General features: G+C 34.9%; 1 protein-coding gene across 1 annotated transcript in view; it reads left to right on the plus strand.

The window, feature by feature from the left end:
* The window catches only part of RAP2A (RAP2A, member of RAS oncogene family), a 29,289-nt gene that overhangs the window by 648 nt on the left and 4,317 nt on the right, over nt 1–24,324 (plus strand). The window lies entirely within an intron of this gene.

Genomic DNA, 24,324 nt, shown 5'->3' on the forward strand with positions numbered 1-24,324 from the left:
GGGAGCTGTCTAGGGATATGGCTTTGGGGTCTTATGCTCTATAATAATTTTTCTTTTAGCCAGCATCACCATCATCATCATCTTGAATCTCAAATTTGAGTGCTTTGTTTCACAACTCAAATTTGGCATCCCGTGAACCAAGCACAGCTCTTTTGTCTCTTGGATATTATTAGTAGCGCTTGTGCAGAACCCCAAAGGAAACAAAGTTTAAAACTTGGAGGGAGGGTGAGGTGTGGGTAGGTTTGTGGTAGGAAGAGCTGTGCAAGTATAGTGGATACATTTTCAGACTGAACTAAAAAAAAAAAATCTACCTTTACAATATTTGACAGCAAAAATTGCTCATACATATACGTACTGTAAAAATGTCAAATCGAGAGGAAAGAGACCTTGCTCATCTCATGAAAGATTGAATGGTGCCAAGGCGTTTTAGAAAATTAACTCTTGAATTAAGATGAAGCTTTACAGACAGATTATCGAATTATTTGAAGACATCATAACAGCTTAGTGGAGCTGAGAGAATATTAGCATATGGGAGTACAAATATGCCATTCACAGTAAAGAATGCAGTTTAACTTTTTTTTTAATCTAGCCACCTTAAACCCCTCAAAAAAAAAAAGAAAAAGAAAAAATAGGCATTCCTGCAAACAAAACAGAAGTTTCTTCAAAGCTATAACTTAAGTATATTATCTAATGTAAAGTTAATGCATGATAAGCTCTTTTCTAATATAAACTGTTTTCTAAAGTATGCATTTTGGAAGTATGGCTGGTATCTTAAATGGCTTAAAAATATTTGTTTTCTCTTAAATTAACTGAATATTTTTCCTTATTTCAAGCATTAGAAGTGTAATATATTATCTGACATCAAAGTTTTAGCAAATTTCTGTAATGACTAATTACACATTAAATTACACATTAATTAGTTTTGTCTAGTTCTTATAATTAGTTAATAATTGCTAATAATTTTCATTTAGTGTCATTTTCTTTTTCCCACATAATCCTACCTATGACCCTAAATTGGAAGACATTTACAGAAATATAGTTGTAAGTGTACTGTAGACACAATCATGTTACAAGTAGGTTTGGGACTACTCATTGAGAAAGAACAAGGACCAAGTCACATTTACTCAGGAGGTGCTCAAAAATTCTTTACCTCAGGTGGCTTTTTAATGGAACATATGAGATCAAAGGGAGGCCCTTTCTCTATGCTTCCCCCTTAACTCATTGAATATGCACTATAATAGCGAAACTAAAATTTTGTATATTATTTTTTCCATTATGTTTCAAACTAGAATAAAGTGGATATTTTCCTGCCTCTTCAGCTTTCCAAAGATCTGTGAATCTGGTAGCTTTTTACTTCTCCAGCCTTGTTTAATAATGCATTTTATTTAATTTACTGTATCTAAAAAGATATAATCAACATTCAAAAATTATTGATGTATTTTACTTTTTCATACTAAATTTTCAAAATCCGGTGTGTAACTTACACTTACAGCACACCCCCAATTCAGACTAGCCATATTTTAAGTGCTCAGTAGCCACATGTGGCTGCAGGCCACCATATTGGACAGCACATGTCTACAGTGCATATATTTTGGGGAAATGCTTACGTCTGTAAGCCTCAGCTTCCTTATCTGTGAAATAGAATATAACATCACCTCTTAGAGTCTTTTTTAGGATTAAATGAAATAATGTATTTTAAGGTGCCCAACACAATACCTTGAACAAAGAAATTGCTCCAAAATTCCAGCTCTTCTTTTATTAATAATACCTTTGTCACCCTACCCTCTTTAAAATTATCCTTAATATAAATGTACTGTTAGAAGAAATAAATTTGTGATTGAATTTTGAAATTCATTATCTAGTGTAGACAAGATGAGACTAAAAAGCAATTAGGATTAAAACAATCCTCCTTCGCAATATCTTAAATTCCAGCACCCAAACCTCTTACTCTTGGAAATGCCTCTCTCTTGGAAAAAATTTGTTGGTGTTCTTAAAACATTTTCCCTTATTAAGGATCTTATGGGAAAGGGCAGGAAAATGAACATATAACTTCAAGTCTAGCACCAATGCATGGCCAAACAGTGAAATGGAGCTTTTCATTGGATTGCTATTGTATAGAATGTTTTGCTCCTAAAAAATATAAAACAGACCCCCTTAAGTATTTACAGGTGCACAGACATACACAACCTCTTACCAAAGCCATGTGGACAGAAAGATGGTTGTAAGTTGTAACTGAAAATGACTGTATTTATAAATTCATATACTTTATTTTTTTTAACTTTACTTTGAACGAGATCACACAGGTGAAGAGTAATAGGGATACTGAAAATGTTTCAAGTGAAATAAAACTAGAATTCTTTCTGATTTCATAATTGCTCCTCATTCCTCTCAGGGTAAGCCTTGAAGTACCTTGGACATGCTGTCCAAGTCCTGTTCTTAGAATAAAAGACTAGGAATCTTAAACATGACCTTCCCAGGAGAAGGGTGCTCTTGTCTAATCTCCCTGCCTTTGTAGCCTCACCTCTTGCAATCCTCCTCAGTAGCTTAGATTCCAGCACCCGAACCTCTTAGTCTCCTGAAAGTGCCTATCTCTGAGCTTTTCTTCTACCTGTGGAAACCATCAACCCTTTTTTAGAGTTAATTCCTGTTCACTTTGTTGCCCTTGCTTAAAAGATTTACCCCTCAGAGAAGCCTCCTCCCCATCTTCCCACACTAGATTAACTTCATGCCACACCCTTTCTCTCATCCACCTGTACTTCAGACTTTGGTGACACGCTGCTTCCCCTCTTCTTATAGCACTTGTGAAAACTTAATTATTTGTGTGATAATTTACATGCAGTTGGTCTTTCTCATTAAACTCTAATCCCGTGTGGCTAGCATAGCTCCTGGTACATAGGAAACAATCAAGAAAAATTTGTAAAAAAAAGAAACAGTGGCCAGAAAGAAAAGTATTTTTATTGTTCTTTGGCTTCAGTTTCCCCAAACATTTTAATTTTCTAGATGGAAGAGATGATTCTTTAAAGCTCATTTTTCAGGGGGAGTGATGATCTTCCTTCAGCTCTAACATTTTTTGAGAGTTGTTCTGTCTAGTTGGGGCAATGGGAAGAGGTAAAGTTTACTATGAACCTTAGAAAGTCAGGAGCACAGTGTCTTCCAGATGGAGGAACTCGCATGGAAATGCATAGAATATGTTTGTTAGCTGTTAAATAGATAAAATTGGCTAAACCAGGAATTTATATAGAAGTGTGAGTGGAGGTTAAGGATAAAAAATGTAAAGTTAAATTATAGAAGTTTAAAGACTTTGGACTTGATTTTAGTCCAGGACCATGATCAAAATTGTTATAGAAATAGTAATGTAATATGAAGATGGTTTAGTGGCAGTAGACCAGAGTCAGGAGGCATAGTGAAATATTATGATAGCCTAGTTCTGTATAAAGATTCTGAATTAGCATGGTGTCTGTAGGAACAGAAAGGAAAGAATGGATGCAAATAATGTTATAAAGAACAAATTAATCAAACTTAGTGGGAGAGGGAAAGGTCAAAAGTAACCTTGACATTTTGAACATGAGTAAATAGAATTACAGAGGAATAGCTGGGGGAGATTATTTTAGTTTTGGAGATGGTAACCATCCAGATAGCTACACCTAATAAGTAATTAGAATGTTTCAATCAAGCCTGAAACGTCAGTTTATTTATGAATATAAAGACTCAGGATGATCTGCATAGTTCAGATTTGGAGAGTTGATGAAATCTTTTGGTTAGAGTATAGAGAGATGGAAATGAATGGATATGACCAGGAATAGAAATTAGAAATGAATATTGCCAAGGATAGAACTTGAGAGTTATGAGATATATAGAGACTTCATAGTTTGCAGTAGGCATAGGACATTTTAAGATTAGGGAAAAGAATGGGAAAAGGGTGGTCGATTTGCACTACTCAAAGTAAATAAGTTACTATTTATTATTATTACTATTATTACTATTAATAATATGTCTATATCATTTAAGTGATCACTTTCAAATGACCTAAATGATTATGTGCACTTTTTATACTCATAATAAATAGCCATATAAAAACCTACTCTAAAATAGAGGCAGATTGCCAATTGCTATGCATAAATCTTGACCCATAGCAGGTGGGTGCTGTGAGCCAAAGGCAAGAAACACATCAAGTGATGTTTGTCCCAAGCAAGTGAAACTTCTAGAGTCTGCCACGATTCCTCTCTCCACAAACACCTCTTTCCCCAGTTTGATACCTCCAGTAACCAAAATTGTAATCAAAACCTGGGCCCCCAAGATATAGAACTTGATAGTCATGAGTCACTTTTTATAGCCCAAAGTTTTTTTCTCAAAGGGAAACTTGTTTTTGATGCATTGTAAGACTAGAAATTACAATATAGTTTCCTCTTTGCCATCCCAGGATTGGAATTTTTTTAATTTCACTTTGCAGATGGAGTAGAACATCTCCCTTCAGCTCTAACATTCTGTGAGTACATCTATCTAGTAAGCTCAGTGGTAAAGTTTGATATGAACCTTAAGGAATCAGCAACCTCTGATCTGCCAGTCTTGTCTAGTTAAGATTTGGTAATAATTGTATCAATAAAATCTATAATCAGAGGAATCATCATGATTTTTTTTTTAAGGGAGAGGGGGCAAAAGTAATTTCAGTAGCCAGCCAATCATTCCACTGCACACAGACAAGATATCAACTGTCCCTGCATATTGATAAATTCTCTGACAAGAACAAATGGGTGATTTGAAAGACGATATGACTGACCACTGAATGAGAAATCTTTAGGCCACCATGCAAGTGGATGATGATGACTTTCTAGCTCTCCTTTAGGAAAAAGTTGGATAATTAATCAACAGATAAAAGCATTAAGGAGGAGGTAGAAGAACTGATAAAATGTCTCTAGATTATACAATCAACAGAAGTGCCAACAACGTTGGAGTCTTCTTTTGTGTTAAAATTTTCCAGTAGCAATACACTTGAGTAATTTAATTTCTGTATGCTATCTTTTATGAAATTATATATGGTACATTAAAATGCATAGATTATACATTTATACACATTTCTAATCAGTGGTCTTTACAAAAAGTCATGTATACCATACTTAATTGAAGGAATTTTTTTCCAAGGATAATTTTTATTTTACACAGTTTTTCTCTTAGCCATTGTCTTCAGAATCTAAGCCCCTGGGGAAGGATGTGTGATTCCACTCTAGGGTTTCTTTTGCTTCTGTTTCAACTTTGCCCTCTTATCTGTTTCTCTCCATCTGTTCATACCTACTGTTTTCTTATGTATTAATATTTTTCTGGCCTATGATATAAAAAGAGTTGTAAGTCCTTTCAGTTTTTTTTGGAAAAATATTTGAGTGTGTATGAGTAGACTTTCAATCAAATCAAACTGATGAACACAGAATAGTTACAAAAGCAAAATGCAGAGATAGTATTTCTGTAGAAAATGTATCATGACATCTTCATGATTGTGCGGAAATATGCCATATATGGTTGCCTTTTTATTTGTTACTTTGACAGTGGTGGTTCATATTATATTAAAAATTATTCTCAACCTGACGGAAAAGTTTCTTAAACATACCTTTATGCTTTACCAGACCAAACTGAGTGTTTTTAGTAGGATAATATCAATAATGGTAATGCTATGATTTTTGACATCTGCATTTTAGTAAGGTGTATATTAAAATATAAATATACTGGTAAAGTTTATCAAAATATTTAAAATAACTGATTTCTAGTTGCTAAGATTTTTAACATGGTATATACTAAACACACTCTTTAAATAGATTCAACTTTATACTTCTAAAAGATTAAAACCTCTGAAAATATCAGACCTAATAGTCCAACTATTTTGCATTTTATTCTTGTGGAAAAGCTCTAATAAAAAAACAAACATCTCTATTACCCTGATTTTTTATGTTTCAATTTAAGTGTCACTGCTATGAAGTAAGATTTTTTTTTAAGCCTGTGAGTCAAAATAAGGTTACTGGGTATCTGAACCAAATATCAACAGCATATTATATCAAAGTCGGGGTTTGGTAAGCCTAGCAACAAAGCAGCAGTTGAAAGTCTTTGGAAGTTTGATGCATGTACTTAATGTTGGAAATATACTTCTCACACATGTCTGAAAACTCTCTTTGAATAATCTATTAAAAATAGACTACAGGGTTAAAATAGATTACAACGTGTAAATTAAGTACACGTGAAAGTTATTAGGTTGTCGGGAAAAGTCATGACACATGTTTGCGACAGACAGCACTAGTTCATTTTTGGAAGTACTAGAGTGATTCGCATCTATGTTATTCCTATGTCATTTGACAGCTGACAGTTCTAGCTTCATTCTAAAAAAAAAAATTGAGCGATTTGGTTGAGTTTTGGAGATTTTACAACAAATTGAAGATGGAAGACCATACTCTGCATTTTTGCCATATTTTACTGTTTTACTTCATAAAGGAAAGAATGCGCATCAAACTTGTGAAAAGTTGCATAAAGTTTCCGGTGACAATGCTCTACAAGAACATCAGTGCCAACGATGGTTCACGAAATTCTGTGCTGGTGATTTTGATCTAAATGACGCTCCTCAGTCAGGGAGGCCCACTGAGGTTGATGATGACAAAATAAAGGCATTGATTGAGTCAAACCCACATTACACGACACGAGAGATTGCAAAAACATTGAACATCCATCATTCAAGCGTTCATGACCACCTGAAGAAGCTGGGATACGTAAGCAAGCTTGATATTTGGGTTCCGCATGAACTCAAAGAAGTTCATTTGACGGCGCTTATAAACATCTGCAATATGCTCATTAAATGTGAGGAAAACGTCTTAGTCCCGACGTGATGATTCACCTCAAACGACATCGAAAGCAGACATTCATCAGAGGAAGGTTATGTTCTCAGGGTGGTGGGATTTTAAAGGTGTCATGTTTTTCAAGTTCCTACCAAGGAACCAAACAATCAATTCAAATGTGTACTGTCGGCAATTGAACAGTTTGAAGGAAACCATCATCCAGAAACGTCCAGAGCTTTTTAATTTAAAGGAGTTGCGTTCCATCGCAACAACACTAGACCACACACAAGTTTGATCACCTGTCAAAATTACTGGAGCTTGGATGGGATGTGTTGCCATACCCACCATACTCACCTGATGTTGTGCCGTCAGACTTCCACTTGTTTCGCTGTCTTCAAAACTCCTTGTGTGGTATAACATTCAATTCAGATGAGGCTGTAAATCAGCACCTTGTTCAGTTTTTTGGAAATAAAGACAGGTCCTTCTATGAATGAGGAATTTTGAAACTCACTGAAGGATGGCAAAAGGTTATCGAACAAAATGGGCACTATATCATTGATTGATCTTTGTTCTTTATATAAATAAATGACCTTTGAAAAACATAGACAAAATACGTCATGACTTTTCCGACAACCCAATATATATTCATTTTACTCAAAATGCTGAAATGTGATTGCTAGCAGAATAAGATAGCTGGTGGTTTTTTATTTTGTTTTTTATGTTTTCTAATGTTTTTTAGTAACGTTTCTCTTTTTGCTGCTTAATATTTGAAAACATACCAAAATTGATATTTTAGGTAGAAATTACCGTGATATATCATTTTTGTAGGTTTTAAAATTTAGTTATTTGTATTGAGATGTACTTGACATGTAACATTGTATTAGTTTTAGGTTTTTTCACTTAGTAAAATTACCCAAGTAACATTGTAAACCTTAAAACATTTAGGAGTGTTATTTCTCATAAAACATAATGATTTTATATATGTATATATTGCAAAATAATTACCAAAATAAGTTTAGTTAACATCCATCATCACACACAGTTACAAAATTATTTTTCTTGTGATGAAAACTTTTATGATCTATTGTCTTAGCAACTTGCAAATATTTAATACAATAAAATATTAACTATACTCACCATGGTGTACATTACATCCTGCTTATTTATCTTACAACTGGAAGTTTGTACTTTTGGCTGCCTTCTGCCATTCCTTCTCTGTAACCACCAGTCTGTTGTCTTTATCTGTGAGTTCATTTTTTTTTTTTTCAAATTCTACACAGTGCACACACAGGCATAAGCACGTGTAACTGAAACCAAAGTTTTATGAAACAGTAGTTACACTTGCTATTTTGCTTATTATACTTCTCTTTTATTGTTTTCTATTTTGTTTTATTGTTTTAAAATGTTCCTCTTGATCTAGTAAATTTATCATCACACACAATTTGCAAACTGCTATTGGAAAACATTTAACTTGAAGGAAAATAAATGGAACTATATCTTCACTATTTTGAAACAACTTTTATCTTCTCTTCCTACTTTCCAAGTTCCAACAGTGCTATATAAATGCTGTGAAAATGAAATACGTCCTAACATGAGTTAGTAAATGCTACCTCTGTCGCAGAGAAAGATAACATTTAGTCACTGGTAATAAGACACTTTGTGTATCTTTTGAGGAAGCATTTATTACTGTTTGTTGTGCATATTAGAAATATGAATATATACTTCCATAATTTTGTTCAGTCTGTTAAGGCAGGGACCTCCCATAGAAGAGGCAGGATAGGAAATTGGTTTCTACTTAGCTATTTTAAAAGTTCAGTTACCTGAGCCTGGGCATAAATTTGGGAAGATGGTCTCAATACTTCTCAAACCTGAAGATCGAAACATTTAGTTTTACCCATGCTTCTGAACTCGATCACAAGGTAACGTCACTCCTCAGCACGTTTTACAAAATGGAATTTGACCACTTGGTACTAAGACGAGCAGCATAAACAGCCTCTGGAGTGGAGCCGCCCGGGTTTAAAAAACAGAAAAAGAAATATGAGGACATAACTTCTGTAATTTTATTCATTCTGATAAGGCTGCATAGCTCCCGCCTTGTGAAGACTTAGAACAGAGAAAGGGCTTTTGGTAGTGGGATTCAGACTAGAATGTGATTGCAAGGATTCTCCACTACTACAACAGGTTGCTGAGGAGGTTTTGGAAACCGATCTTTTTAGAGGTTTGCTGTATCTGTCCAGGGCAATATTGATTCAGCTCTCCCTTTAAGACAGTAAAAATAGATGAAGATGACCATAATTATAGATATCATAAAATCAGTTAGTAAAATTACCCAAGAGAAACATTGTAAACCTTTACTTAAAACATTTAGGAGTGTTATTTTTCATGCTTTCCTAATAGTAGCCCCTTAAAAATTAATAATTCAGATGTGGAAACCCTACATCATATTAATAATTCAGTACATATTAGTATTTTCTTCTTTACTAGGTATCTTTACAGCTTTCCGTAAATGAAATCTTAGTGTTTTTCTCTGCTTTTAGATAAAGAATTTTGTTCTAAATACATCTATCCCTAAGTTTTCAGTGAATATAACAAATACACTATATAATTGCTGTAATTTAGTATATTGTTTTATTGTGCATACTGATGTCATCTTCTCATCTATGAAGACAGTAAGTGTTAACTCATTAAAACTGAGCTCCACCACTTACTAGTTAGTATTTAGGGGCAAGTTAACCTCAATTTCCTCATCTGTAAGATGGTTTAATATAATAACTAACGAGGTAACGAAGTAAAGTGTTTCATTATGTAGTAACACTAAAATATCAATAATGTTTCATCAAAAATTACAGAAATAGGAATGAAACCCAGACATTTATCAGACTTTATAAAACAGTATACTGCCTCATGATTTCTTAGGAATTAGACTCAGCTGCCTTTCCATATCTAGAGAAATTATATAGCTTATCTAGTATCACAATTCCATTTTTTCCATTGCTTTCTCCTGTGTCTAAAGTGCTAGAACAGTGTTGTACAGAACTTAGAGCATAGGCCCTGCATGCTTTGGGTCTTTGCGTTCCCCTGGAGACTAATTGTGTTGACTGTAAATGGTGACAGTATGTTTTTGTGACTCAAATAATTGTGATGATTTTTAATACATTTATTTTAAATATATAAAATGCAAGAAGCAATCGGGCATATAATATTAAATATCTGTTAAATAACATTTTTCTTTTCAAAGAAGATGATGATAGTAGACCTTTTTATAAATACTAAAAACTGCATGGAATAAAGATAAGTTTTTCGATCTTTATGGATGTGCGTGTGTGTGTGTGTGTGTGTGTGTGTGTGTGTGTGTGTGTGTGTATTTGTGTGTGTATATATATGTAAATGTGTTGACAGAGCTTTCCAATAAATTGATTCCAGAGGTTTTATCTGTCTTTGTATAAAAGTCTTCACTGTCAACTATGGTTTAAGTCACTTCATTTACATAACATTGCTCTGGGCATTATGCAAAATAAGTACGAAACACTATCTTTGTCCTCCTGATATGCCAAAATGTACTATAAATGTTGAGTGTGTATATATATATATATATATAGAGAGAGAGAGAGAGAGAGAGAGAGAGAGAGAGAGAAAGAGAGAGAGAGATTTTTAAAACAAATTGATTTCTTAAGTTTCAAAATATTTTCCACCAAAAACATTGTTTTTACCAGACCCTTTTCTAAGAAATTTTTCATGCATCCCAACCCATAGAAAATCAGAAGTTTGTGTATAAGACTAATCCCAAAAATTATATATGGACAACCCCCAAGTTAAGAGGTTCAACTTAAGATTTTTCCACTGTATGATGGTGTGAGTGGTATACACATTCAATACAAACCATACTTAGAACTTTGAATTTTGATCTTTTCCTGGCTAACATTATATGGTATTATACTCTCTTATGATGCTGGGCATGGGCAGCGAGCTGCAGCTCCCAGGTCAACTATGTGATCACAAAGGTAAACAGCCCATACTCTTTAGTGTATTCATTGTGTTAGATTATTTTGCCCAAGTGTCAGCTAATGTAAAAGTTCTGAGCACATTTAAGGTAGGCTAGGTTGAGCTGTTGGGTCGTCGGAAAAGTCATGACACATGTTTGTGACAGATGGCACTAGTTCGTTTTTGGAAGTACTAGAGTCATTTGCATCTATGTTATTGCTATGTCATTTGACAGCTGACAGTTCTAGCTTCATTCTAAAAATACTGGAGCAATTTGGTTAAGTTTTGGAGATTTTACAATGAGTTGAAGATGGAAGACCAAACTGTGCATTTTTGCCATATTTTACTGTTTTACTTCCATAAAGGGAAGAATGCACGTCAATCTTGTGAAAAGTTGCATGAAGTTTACAGTGACAATACAAGAACATCAGTGCCAGCGATGGTTCACGAAATTCCCTGCTGGTGATTTGAATCTCAATGACGCTCCTCGGTCAGGGAGGCCCACTGAGGTTGATGACAACAAAGGCATTGATCAAGTCAAACTCATATTACATGACACGAGAGATTGCAGGAACATTGACCATCCATCATTCAAGTGTTCATGACCACCTGAAGAAGCTGGGATACGTAAGCAAGCTCAATATTTGGGTTCCGCATGAACTCAAAGAAGTTCATTTGACGGCGCTTATAAACATCTGTAATATGCTCATTAAACGTGAGGAAAACGATTCTTTTTTGAAGTGACTGATAACTGGTGATGAGAAGTGGATTGTTTACAACAATATGGTCGCAAACAGTCTTGGTCCCGATTGATGATTTTGCCTCAAATGACAACAAAAGCAAACATTCATCAGAGAAAGGTTACGCTCTCAGTGTGGTGGGATTTTTAAAGGTGTCGTGTTTTTCAAGCTCCTACCAAGGAACCAAATAATCAATTTGAATGTGTACTATCGGCAATTGGACAGTTTGAAGGAAACCATCATCCAGAAATGTCCAGAGCTTTTTAATTTAAAGGAGTTGTGTTCCATCATGACAACAGGAGACCACATACAAGTTTGATCACCCGTCAAAAATTATTGGAGCTTGGATGGGATGTGTTGCCACACCCACCATACTTGCCTGACGTTGTGCCGTCAGACTTCCACTTGTTTCGCTCTCTTCAAAACTCCTTGCGTGATACAACGTTCAATTCAGATGAGGCTGTAAATCAGCACCTTGTTCAGTTTTTCACAAATAAAGACAGGTCCTTCTATGAATGAGGAATTATGAAGCTCACTAAAAGATGGTAAAAGGTTATCGAACAAAATGGGCAATATATCATTGATTGATCTTTGTTCTTTATATAAATAAATGATCTTTGAAAAGCATAGACAAAATACGTCATGACTTTTCCAACAACCCAATATGATATTTGGTAGGTTAGGTGTATTAAATGCATTTTCATCGTAAGATAGTTTCAACTTGGCTGGGTTTAATGGAAGTAAGTTAAAGAGCATCTGTATTTATTTGTTGTATTTAGTACTTTTAGATTCTCCTTGGAAATGAAATCTTTATTTTCTATTTGTATTTCATTATAGAATGGTTTGAGCAGAATTATTATTTTAGAAAGCATTAGAAAAGTAAACTGATATATGGAAAATTGAGAAAACAATAGATTAGTGCCCAGTGGCGATAGCTGGGGTGGTTTTTTATACAGCAATAATTACCTGGAAAACTAAAATATTTTTTAATATTTATTAAAAGTAAGTGATGAGTGAATGAATGGTTTTATATTAACTCTTAAAAGATGGAAGATTAATACAAGTGCCTGTCATCTATCCTCACAATTTATCTGTCTTATGTCATTTTACTATTCCTGCCCACACATGACTCACTGCATTTGTTAATTTAGGTCAACAATTCCTCATGAACTAGAAATTTTGTTCAATTTTTAAAGGTGCCATCTTTTTTTCTAAGCATGCTGGATTAAAGACAGCTGCAGATTCTTTGAAATAATTCCCAGTGAAAAGTAGAATCTATTTCTCCTCCCCTTGACTCAGGGCTGGCCCGTGACTACTTTAATCAATACAATATGGCAGAAGAGATGCTAAGCCAGTTTGGGACCTAGTCTCTAAGAGGAATTAGCAACTTCCACCGTGGTCTCTTGGAGCCTTGAGCGGCCATGTAAGGAGTCCAACTGCCCTGCTAGAGAACACATGAAGCGGCCCTGAGACGACATTGAGAGGGGAAGGGAGCTCCCCTTTCAGCAGTGCCCACCAGGCCTGGTGAAGCCATCTTTGACCCTCTACCCAGCCCAGCCCTGGGTGAACACCACTGAGTGAGCCCAGTAAGTACCACTTGGAGCAGAAGAATCATCCAACTGAGCTCTGTCCAAACTCCTGACCCACACCATCATAAAAGAGAGCAAAATAGTTATACCACTAAGTTTTGGGGTAGTTTTTTATACAACAACAATTATACGGAAAAATAGAATATTTTAGGTAAATGTTGATATTTTAGAAATTATCTTGATAAAAGAGTACTATTAACCCTTTGGATTTTTCTGTGAAAATCTTAAAAAATATTTATTGAAAGTAAGTGATAAGTGAATGAATGAATGCATCTTAACTCTTAAAAGGTGGCAAATTGGTGCAGGCACCTACCATCTGCCGTCACAATTTGTCTGTCCTGTGTCATTTTCTGTTCCTGCCCACACATGACTAACTGCACTTTCAAGGTCACGTTTAATTTTAAGAATATAACATATTAAAGTTCATTTTCAGTAAAAAATCTGAGTATATGTGTATGCCTTTTGCAACTGCTTATAATAATAGTCTGCACTGCCTCCTCCCCCTTCTCACAACCTGTGGTGTATATTGCTCAAAAAGTAGTTGATACATACCACCTAATTTATGTTAACAAAAAAAGCTTCATCCATGTATTTGGTGGTACTCTGCTTCAATTTTGACATCTAGCCCCTGGCACATAGAAAACAATCAGTAAATGTTTGTTGAATTTATGAATAAAGGTCCCTTGGGATCATTACATTCTGTATTTTCACCGTTTTCCTCCCAAATCTCTCGAGATCCTATGTATTGCCAATCAGTTTGAGCGTTTCAGTATCTAATGCAAGGCATGATAAAAGATAAAAAATAAAACATTGTAGGCAGTGTATATCCAAAAATGCTTTTTCAGCCTGGTGACCATGGATATGTTTGCATATGTTCCTGTGGCATTTTTGCTATGGGCTACATGTGAAAACTGTCATATTCAAATATCATCACTTCATTAACTCATTCTATTTTGTATGCTTATGTCAAGAATTGATTCCAACACTGGAGATACAGCTGGCCCTTGCTGAGGTCCCAGATCTAACTTCAGAGGTAGCACAGCTGGCTTACGGCAGAAAGAAGACTATTTCAGGACTCCTAATTCTTTTGTTTGTTTGTTTCTTTTGTTTGTCTTTTTCAGGACTCCTATTCAGAGTTTTGTTTTATTATTATTATTATTATTATTATTATTCCACATTGTTATACTTGGGCTTCAGAGCAATGGCTTATATCTAGTGACTTGACTTAGCAATGTTTGGAGCAAGAATATGAATAGGAAAAGAAAGACACTTCTGTTTAAAGAAGATGGTAAATTGTCAGCCTCTGATTAGAAGGAATAGTATCGATTCTGTTTTTCTTAAATATTTTCCACAAGGATTAATGATCTTCAGACTAGATGGTTAGATGTGGCCATCCTTGCCAGGGGAATGGAACCCAGAGATAGGAAAGATATTAAGTAAAATTTTTTGTACTCTTTTATAGATATATCACCACAACTGAGAGTCTAGAGCTCACTAATAGATGGTTTGAGAGAATTTAGAAAAGAATAGTTAGCATTTCTGTAGTATTTTACAGTATCCATAATACGTTAATGGATAATTCATGTAAACTGCTTATTGTAGTGTCTGGTACCTACTAATCCCTCTACTGATGGACAGCTATTATTAGTAAAGTCATCACCATCATCTTCCATAACATAATACCTAAGTATCATTAATATTTCTGTTTCACAGATAAGGAACCTGATGCTCAGAAAGGTCCATGACATGTCCAAGGGAGCAAAACTGGGACTTATTTCTAGGTCTTCTAATTCCAAATCCAGTTCTCCCTCCCCTTGTAGTGCATTCCACCTTGATTTTAGCCAGAGACTAAATTGTGGTTAGGCTTGACTGTTAACATAGGGATAGACTTTATCTGGTCATTGGAGAGCACCACATATTTCTCAGAGGTGGTGGGTTGGAGCAATGGGGAGAGGACTGTGTAAAAGGAATGTTTTAGACAATTAATGTGGCCTATAGGCTAGAACAGAGGGGTCAGAAATTGGAAGTTTGAATGGTTAGACTTGCATAGCTCAGGTATGAGTTATTTCAGAAATGAAAGGGTTTTTGCAGTAGGAATGGAAATAAAGGGACAGATTTTCTCACATCCAATTCTTGCTCAGCCATCCCCTGTGATCAGTATATAGTAGACCTGTTGTTACAGCTGCGCATCCTAAACCTGATTAACACTAGAGACTGTTAAAGACTTTTTGCTTTCCACCCATTCTCCCTTGCTCCCACCATGACTTCCTAACTGTTTCTAACTTCTTTTACTTCCGTGTTGGCTTGGATCTTGTCAAAGTATCTGCAGCTCATCATTCTCCATTGGCTCATTCACCATAATCACTGCCAATAATGATAGTTTCCAGCTCCTTTCTTCATTGTGCATTTGTTTTGTTTTTGTCTTTTCTATCTGTCACCTGTTACTTCTCCTGGTTCAAATGAAAAAAAACCTTTTTAATAGACATCACCAATCAGTCTTATGCCAGTTGAACCAACCAGTTAAAACATGTCATGTATAATTGATGTAATCTTCCCCTAAGCTGTTTATTGCTGGAGAAAAGAAATGCTAATTCTATGGGTCTGATAACCTGAGCTTTCTAGAAAGCTGATAGAGATTCAGTGGTTTTGCTTTTAAGTTTTATTTGGTACTGTTTAGTGATTTGGAAATAAGGAATATTTTAAAATCTTACTACAAGAGTAGAAAAATCTCCTGGGACAAATAATCTTCTGTTAATTTTAAGAGTTCCTAAAAAGTCTTGACTCTTCATAGCTTCGATGAATCTTTAAATCTTTAGTCAGAGGTAGCTTTAGACAAGTATTTATAATTGAACTTTAACTTTGTATCAGATACATATTTTAATTTATAAACATTTTTGCTAAGAATTCTGAATGGAGTGCTGAGAAGATATATCCTATTATCTAGATATGAATTTAGATAGCAGTTCAAATAACTTGCAAATTCCTGAGCAATTAACTTAGTTTAGTCTTTTCAAGTATAATAGATGGACCTGTTTCTTAATGCACAGGTTTCAGATTACAACTCTCACTAAAGTTAAAATGCATGTTTTATGTCTGAATACCTTTGCTCCTTTGATAGATGAAAACTGTGTGTTCTTCACATATGTGTCCAAGCTTGAATTTTCCTGCTCTTTAAATGATATAAGAAGAATCATAACTTTGTTTACAGATTTTTAAATGATATATTTTTTATTTGGTGACTGTACGTTAAAATTCAGATTGAAATTTAGGTACACATTCAAGTATTAAATATCAACGACTGCTTTCTTCTACGTTATTCTGGATATTTTAGATACTGTGCTTAAAAAAAAGAAAGAGAATCAACTGGTTTATTCAGACAATTTTTGCATTTGATTCCTAAATGACAAAGCTTTAGGCTTCTAGTTGCAAACATTTCCTCATAAAATAATACATTACTTGTGTGGATAATCTTTATTTCTCATAAATAAAAATCCAGATTCAATGTAGTCATCATATTTTTTTCTTTTTAACATGGATATTTAAAGCACCATGGTTTCTTGATATGCCTGAAAAGAATTGTAGTCCAATGGATGCAATTTATAGATCTGATAGTAAAGAAAATGTTAGAATTATCATTTTTATTTCCAATAATATGTACTTTAGTATTAATATTTTGTATGTTTCATTCAGTCTTTAGCCAATTTTGAATATAAATTAAACATGATAGGACTTGCACAGAACTTTAAAATCGATAAGCAGTATTCAGCTGAGTAATAAACTGATTGACTTAATCACGCACTTATGTGAGTTAAACCCCATAACCAACATGCATGCTCACTCAGTTTTTGTCTTGAAGGTTATTTCACTATTCTTATTTTAATGAGGAAATCTTTTAGATAACTTATTTATTGATTTTTTTTTCTATTGCAGTTTTCCTTTTTATTGAGGTCCATACACCATGTAACCAAATCCCAAATGAAGATATAAGACAGATATTTCAAGCAACATTTCAGCTGGTTCCCTCATGTTCCAGCCCTGACACGTCCATGCTCAAAAACCAACAGATTAGTTTTGCCTGTTATTGAGCTTCTGGCTTCTGTCCTTTATACACCCTCTTTGGGAGATTCATCCATGTTGCTTTGTAGCAATTGTTAATTCTCCACTGAGGTATAGTAGTCCCCTTGTATGAATTTTCCATGATTTCACTATTTATTCTGTGGATGGATATTTGGATAGTTTCTGGGTAGGGGTTATTATGTCATTCTGGTTAATTTATGTTATCTTTTTTCTTGGTCAGTCTGGCTCGAGGCTTATCAATTTTGATCTTTTCAGAGAACTTTTTTAGTTTCATGATTTTCTATATTTTTCTGTTTTCAATTTTTTTTATTTTTCTTCTTTATTCTTCCTTCTGCTTAATTTGGCTTTATTTTGTGCTTTTTCTAGTTTCTTAAGATAGAAGCAGAGATTATTGATTGGAGACCATTCTTCTCAATATAAACATTGAATGCTATAATTTTCCTCTGTGCCACTACTTTAACTGCATCCCACAAATTTTGATATGTTATGTTTTCATTTTCATTCAATTAAATGTTTTATAATTTTCCATGTGATGTCTTCTTTGACCCATGGATTATTTAGAAGTGTATGGTTCAGTTTCCAAATATTTGGAGATTTTCCAAATATCTCCCTGTTACTGATCTCTGGCTTAATTCCATTATAGTCGGAAAATATATTTTGTATCGTTACAGTTTTATTTATAGCCAAAAATATGGTCTATCTTAGTTAATGTTCCAGGTGCACTTGAGAAGAATATGTGTTCTGCTTTTGTGGAGTGGAGTGTTCTATAAATGTTAATTAGGTAAAGTTGGTTGATAGCCTTCTGCACGGCCACATGGTTATCACCATTGGGCTCATCTTTCTGGCAAAGTGGGCAGAAAAAAAAAAAGAGAAAAACTAGGGATTTCTTCCATCCTCTTTAGACCTTAAGGAGCCCTTTCCCCAGTTTCTCTAGATAGGAAGATTTCTAATGAAGTTTTAGCCTCTGGCCCTGCCTACCCCACCAGCTCTGGTAGGAACCCACTCTGGGTGAGCTGTGAAAGAAAAAAAAGGATTCCCGCATGCACACACACATACTCCAGCTCACAGGGACCCCTTGACCCTGATCTTCTGGTTGGAAAGTCAGAATTTCTCCCAGAGATTTGACTGTGTACACCAGCGAGTGCCCACCTCAGCTTACGGCCACAGAGAAAAGGGAAAAGCCAGGAAACTCACTTCCTGAATCTTCTTTCCTGGTGTTGACTCTCCTCCCCAATCTGCCTGCTTTGCTTTACTTTTTAGAGTTCTCCAGTAGTAGTTTTTTGTATTTTGTTTTGAGGTTTTATTTGTAATCAGTGGGAGGTAAAGGCTTTAGTGGACTTAACACCATCTTGGCTACAGCACAAGTTCTCAAGTGGCTTTTTTTAAGACTTTATTTCTTTAAAATAATTTTAGGTTTATATCAAAATTGAGAGGAAGAGACAGAGATTTCCCATATACTACCTGCCCCCAAATATGCATAGCCTCCTCCATTATCAACAGCCTGCACCAGAGTGGGACATGTGCTTCAACTGATGAAGCCACACTGACACATCATAATACCAAAAGTTCAATGTACCGTAGAGTTTACTGTTAGTGTTGGACATTCTGTGGATTTGAAGAGATGTTAAATAGCGTGTATCCTTCATTATGGTATCTTAAAGAGTATTTTCACTGCCCTAAAAATTCCACCTATTCATCTCTCCTACCCCCTGGCAATCACTGATCTTTTTATTGTCTGCATAGTTTTGCCTTTTTCAGAATGCCATGTAGTTGAAATCATACAGTATGTAGCCTTTTCATAATGGTTTCTTTCACTTAGTAATATGCATTTAAGGTTCTTCCTTGTCTTTTCATTGCTTGAGAACTCATTTCTTTTTAATACTGAATAATAGATACTTCATTGTCTGGATGCACCACAGTTTATCCATTCAACTACTGAAGCGTATCTTGATTGCTTCCAAGCTTTGGCAATTATGAATAAAGCTGCTATAACCATCCATGTGCAGGTTTTCAGCTCCTTTGGGTAAATACCAGGGAATTCTGGATTGTTTAATAAGAGTATGTGTATTTTCATAAGAAACCACCAAACTGTCTTCCAAAGTGGCTGTACCACTTTGTACCCCATCAGCACTGAATGAGTTCCTGCTGCTCCACATCCTCTTCTGCATTGATGTTATCGGTCTTTGGATATTGGCCATTTAATAGGTGTGTAGGCCTTTTAATTTGCATTTTTCTGATGGCATACGATGTGGAGCATCATTTCCTATGATTATTTTCCATCTGTGTATCTTCTTTGATGAGGTGTCTGTTAAGGCCTTTGGCCCAGTTTTTAATTGTTAAAGTTAAGTTTTCTTATTGTTGAATTTTAAGACTTTTTGTATATTTTGGATAACAATCCTTTATCAGATGTTTCTTTTGCAAATATCTTCTTCCCCAAATGGCTTTTTAATACAACATTTAAAATGCCTGAATTCCATTGTCATAATCAGTTGGTCCCTTACCATCAAACTATTAGGAATCTGTTCTTCTGATACAGTGTCAGCTCTTAATTCAACGAAAGCAGATTATGTTTATTTACATTAGAATGGAATATCCCTAATAGCTTTGCATATCTTTTTAGTCTCATTACTCTCTTTACTTAATTTTTACATTATATTTACAAATTTCTGTCTGTTCTTCAGTGCGTTCTGAAACCAAGAGAAAGAGCAAAGGATTGTGGTTTCCTTTCATTATTCAAGCTAAATCACCAGAAATGCCCTTTTAAGATGAAATAGTCACTTCAAAACAAGTCAGTTTACAGGAAGACAGCAGTCTTATTTAGCTCATGTTTTCCTTACAAGAAGTGTTGATATTTCATGCTAATATGCTATGGTAGTAGCCTTCAACTCCTAGCCAAAAACATCCCTCTTTCTTCAAAACTGCCATAATACTTTATTGAAAGATAAAAAATATCAATACCAAGGGTGGGAAAACAAGCACTCTTAACCATTATTGTTTTTAGTGTAAAGTTCTACATGTACATTGAGACTGTGTGTGTGCGTGTGTGTGCACGTGCTCACACTCACACAGAACAATCTGATGAACCTAGAAATGTGATTTTTCTGGTTCAAAGGATATGCTACACACACACACTTTGTGCATATCTTTGGGACAGAAATCACACTTCTAAGTGCAGTTCATCAGATTGCTCTCTATGTTAGTGAAAAATTAGGGGATGGGAACCCTTCACATGTATTAATGGGGAAGGAGTAATTAAATTATGGTACAGTTATAGCATAGATTCTATAAAATGAGATACTACTTATCCATTAATACAATGTGTATCATATATTGAAATGGAAAGCTTCATGATAGTAAATGAAAATTGAAGCTACTAAACACAGTTGGTATAATCTTTTATAAAAATGTATATCAATATTTATATAGATAAGCATAGGAAAATAGTCTGAAAGAATATACACCAAAATATTTATAGTGATTAATCTCATGGAGGTAAGATTATGAATGTTTTTCCTTTTCCTCTCTATTTAAATATTGCTAGGAATTTTTTTAATCATTATATATTATTTCATTTGAGCAAGGAAAGGAGAAAGAAAACCTGCTTGCTTTCATTTTGGAGAAAAGGTTTCTATGTTCTAAAGGGTGCGGGAACTAGAACCTATGAGAAGGGACAAGATGTCACAGGTCACAGCTCATTCATTAGATAGGGATAAACGTTTTAACATTAACATGTAACAGAACTGATGGAAAGGACAAAATGGGTTGCCTAATATATGAGTTCTGCATCACTAAAGGTGTTCAAACATAACCATTTGATAAGGTGGTCATGGAAGTGATTGAAACATCGGGTGTTTTGACATTTTGCCTGGAGACTCTATTGGTAGATGAGATTTTTAACAACTGGTGGAAGATTGAACAAGGGGACTTATAAACTTTTTTATTCTCATTTCTGAATTCAAAGAGAATTGTATTTCAAGCTGTTTGTGAACAAGTGACTAAGACAACAGCATTTTAAAATGCATGTGAAGGTTTGCTTTCTTTTAATATGCTACAATATAACACCCTCAAAAGGAAGTTAAAGAAACTAACAGGAGTGGTATCTGTCTCCAACTTATTGGTGAATAAATGAAGGGAAGAAGAAATTGATTCTGGACTTGCTAAACTATAAAGACAAGAAATGTACACATACAATATTGTTTGGGGTCACAAAGTAGTAGATTAGGCCAGTGATTTCCTAAACCCTGCTGAACTTCACAGTTAGTCTTCAGTGCTTATAGATATAAATATATTATATATTCTTAATATATAATTAATTCACAAATTCAGATTGAGTAGCTCTGAAGTAGGGCCTGGACATGAGTAACTTTTTTTAATTCTCAAGTTATTTTGATTATCAGCCAAGTTTAGACACTACCAGAATAAAATATACATGCGCACATACATACACATATACACATATCTGGACAATTAGCAAAAAGGAGGAAATAACATAAGATTCATTAATAAATACATCAAATGCTTTTAACTAACTATTCACATTGATAAAGCTACCTCATTGAGAAGCCCGTCAACCAACATTCTATAGCTAAGTGATACTCGAGCCAGTGTTTCTGATAGTTCATTCAGTGCATTAAGCAAAGCTGCTTAAAAGGAATTTATTAATATATTATGTAACCATGCTCATAAATACAATAAACAATATGAAAATTCATGTTGAGACAAGTGTTTGTCCACAAACTATAAACAAAAATAAAGTTATTTGCACTGCAGCAGCTACTATATAACCCTTGTTATGCTCTTAAAGGAAATATCAAGGAAAATATGCTAAAGGAAATGAGAAACCAGCTGATATTTAAGATATGGACTAAAGTGGTATCCTGCTCATGATCAGGTTAACAATAATACATAAATTGAATATTTTTAGAATTTTGCATCTTCAACTTCATTCCCAAATGATGTGTTTAGAAACTGGAGAAAAGATAACCCCCAAAACTATTAATAAATATGGAACACGAAAGTAACTGCCATCACCACTAACCAAGTGCCTAGTCTTCTTCCTCAACAATATATTAATAATAGTTGGCCTTGTCATAAATGCCACATTTGTCTTCTGAGGCCACTTCTGCCACCCAGATTCCTAAGTCCTATTAGCTTCAAACAAGCCACTTTCCTGCTCTGGGGGGGGGTGTGGCTGCAGGCATTGCCGGAGGTTATGCAGATCAGCCCCACCGGCCATGTGCTGTTCCTGACTCACACCACGCTCCCGCCAGCTTTCGTGCTGTCTTGTCCGTACCCTGCCCGGAATGCTCTTCCCCCAGACTCCTGCTTGGCAGATTCCCTGACTCTTCATGTCTTTGCTCATATGACACATTCCCAGTGAGGCCTGCCGTGATCATTGCATTTCAGAGTGTGCCTTTGCTCCCAGCCCGCTTCCTGATCTATGTTTTCCTTTTTACATTGCACTTAACACCTTTTAGTAAACCTATTGGGTTGTCAGAATAGTCATGACGCATTTTTGCAATGAAAAATGTCAGTGTCTGTCTCCTTCACTAGACTATGATCACTGTGAGGGCTTATGTCTCTGTTTCATTCACTGATGTATCAAAGGTACCTAAAATAGTATCTAGCACATAGTAGGCTCTTATCAAATACATCTGTGTTAAATGGATGTGATACTTTGTTACTAGTTATGTAGTGGCAGGCAATTTTTAATAGAGCCTTCAGTATTCACATAGTTAAAACCATCCATTCCCAGAAAAGAAAAAGCTAAAGAAGTTCACCGCCACCAAACCAGTAGTACAAGAAATGTTAAATGGACTTGTTTAAGAAGAATAAGGGGAAAAATTAAAAATATGAATAATAAAATGTCAACAACTACAGATCTATTAACCATTACTTTAAATGTAAATGGATTAAATGCTACAATCAAAAGACTCAGGGTGGCTGAATAATGAGAGGGCAGGACTTGCACATATCCTCCTATAAGAGACTCATTTCAGGTTGAAAGACACACAGATTGAAAGTAAAGGGGTAGAAAAAGATACTTCATGAAAAAAATGAAAAAAAACACACAAATACTGGGGTAGCAAAACTTATACCAGACAAAATAGACTTAAAACAAAGGCTATTAGGAGAGACAAAGAAGGACCCAGCAATTCGATTTCTGAGTATTTATCCAAGACATCCAAAACACTAACTCGAAAAGACATATGCATCCTGCATCTATATGTTCATTGCAGCATTATTTACAATAGCCAAGATATGGAAGCAACCCAAGTGTCCATCAATGGAACATTACTAAACCATGAAAAGTAATGAAATCTTGCCATCTGCAACAACGTGGATGGACCTGGAGTGTATTTTGCTAAGTGAAATAAGTCAGACGGAGAAAGACAAATACCATATGATCTCTTACATGTAGAATCTAAAAAACAAGTGAACAAACAAAACAAGCAGACTCACAGATAAAGAGAACATTTTGATGGTTGCCAAATGGGAGGGTTTGGGAGGATTGGTGAAGACAGGGAAGAGATTAAGAAGTACAAATTGGTAGTTACAAAACAGTCATGGGGATGTAAAGCACAGCATAGGGAATAGAGTCAATAATACTGTAATAACTGTGTCAGATGGGTACTGGATTTATCGGGGTGATCATAAGTTATATAAATGTCTAATCACTATGTTGTACACCTGAAACTAATGTCATATGTCAACTGTAATTGAAAATATATATATATATATATATTTTTTTTTTAAATCCAATTGAAAAAAAAATATTTTTTTTTAAATCCCACATTTTTGTGTTTGAACAGTATTGTCACTGAAATGAAACTAACTCCCGAGTCTTTCCTGCCTGTGAGTCAGCTTGCCAGCAGTAGCTGCTCTGCATGTACAGTTGAAAATCTTCGTTGCTTGGTGTCTTGGCCCCTTGGAATCTGATGAGATTCTCCCTTACATTTTGGCCTTACTTTTAATGTACACTTTCATATCTCTTGTAAAGATCAGCTTGTTGGATGTTGTTCTTAGAACAGCGCTAAACTCTCAGCAAGTACTTGGTAAAGGATATGTGTTGATTATGGGAGTGACCCACTCTGTTCTCTTCTTGCCTGTCTGCACACAACCCCCCCC

This window comes from Hipposideros armiger, unplaced genomic scaffold (assembly GCF_001890085.2).
Source record: "Hipposideros armiger isolate ML-2016 unplaced genomic scaffold, ASM189008v1 scaffold_643, whole genome shotgun sequence".
In the NCBI taxonomy this organism is placed as follows: Eukaryota; Metazoa; Chordata; class Mammalia; order Chiroptera; family Hipposideridae; genus Hipposideros; species Hipposideros armiger.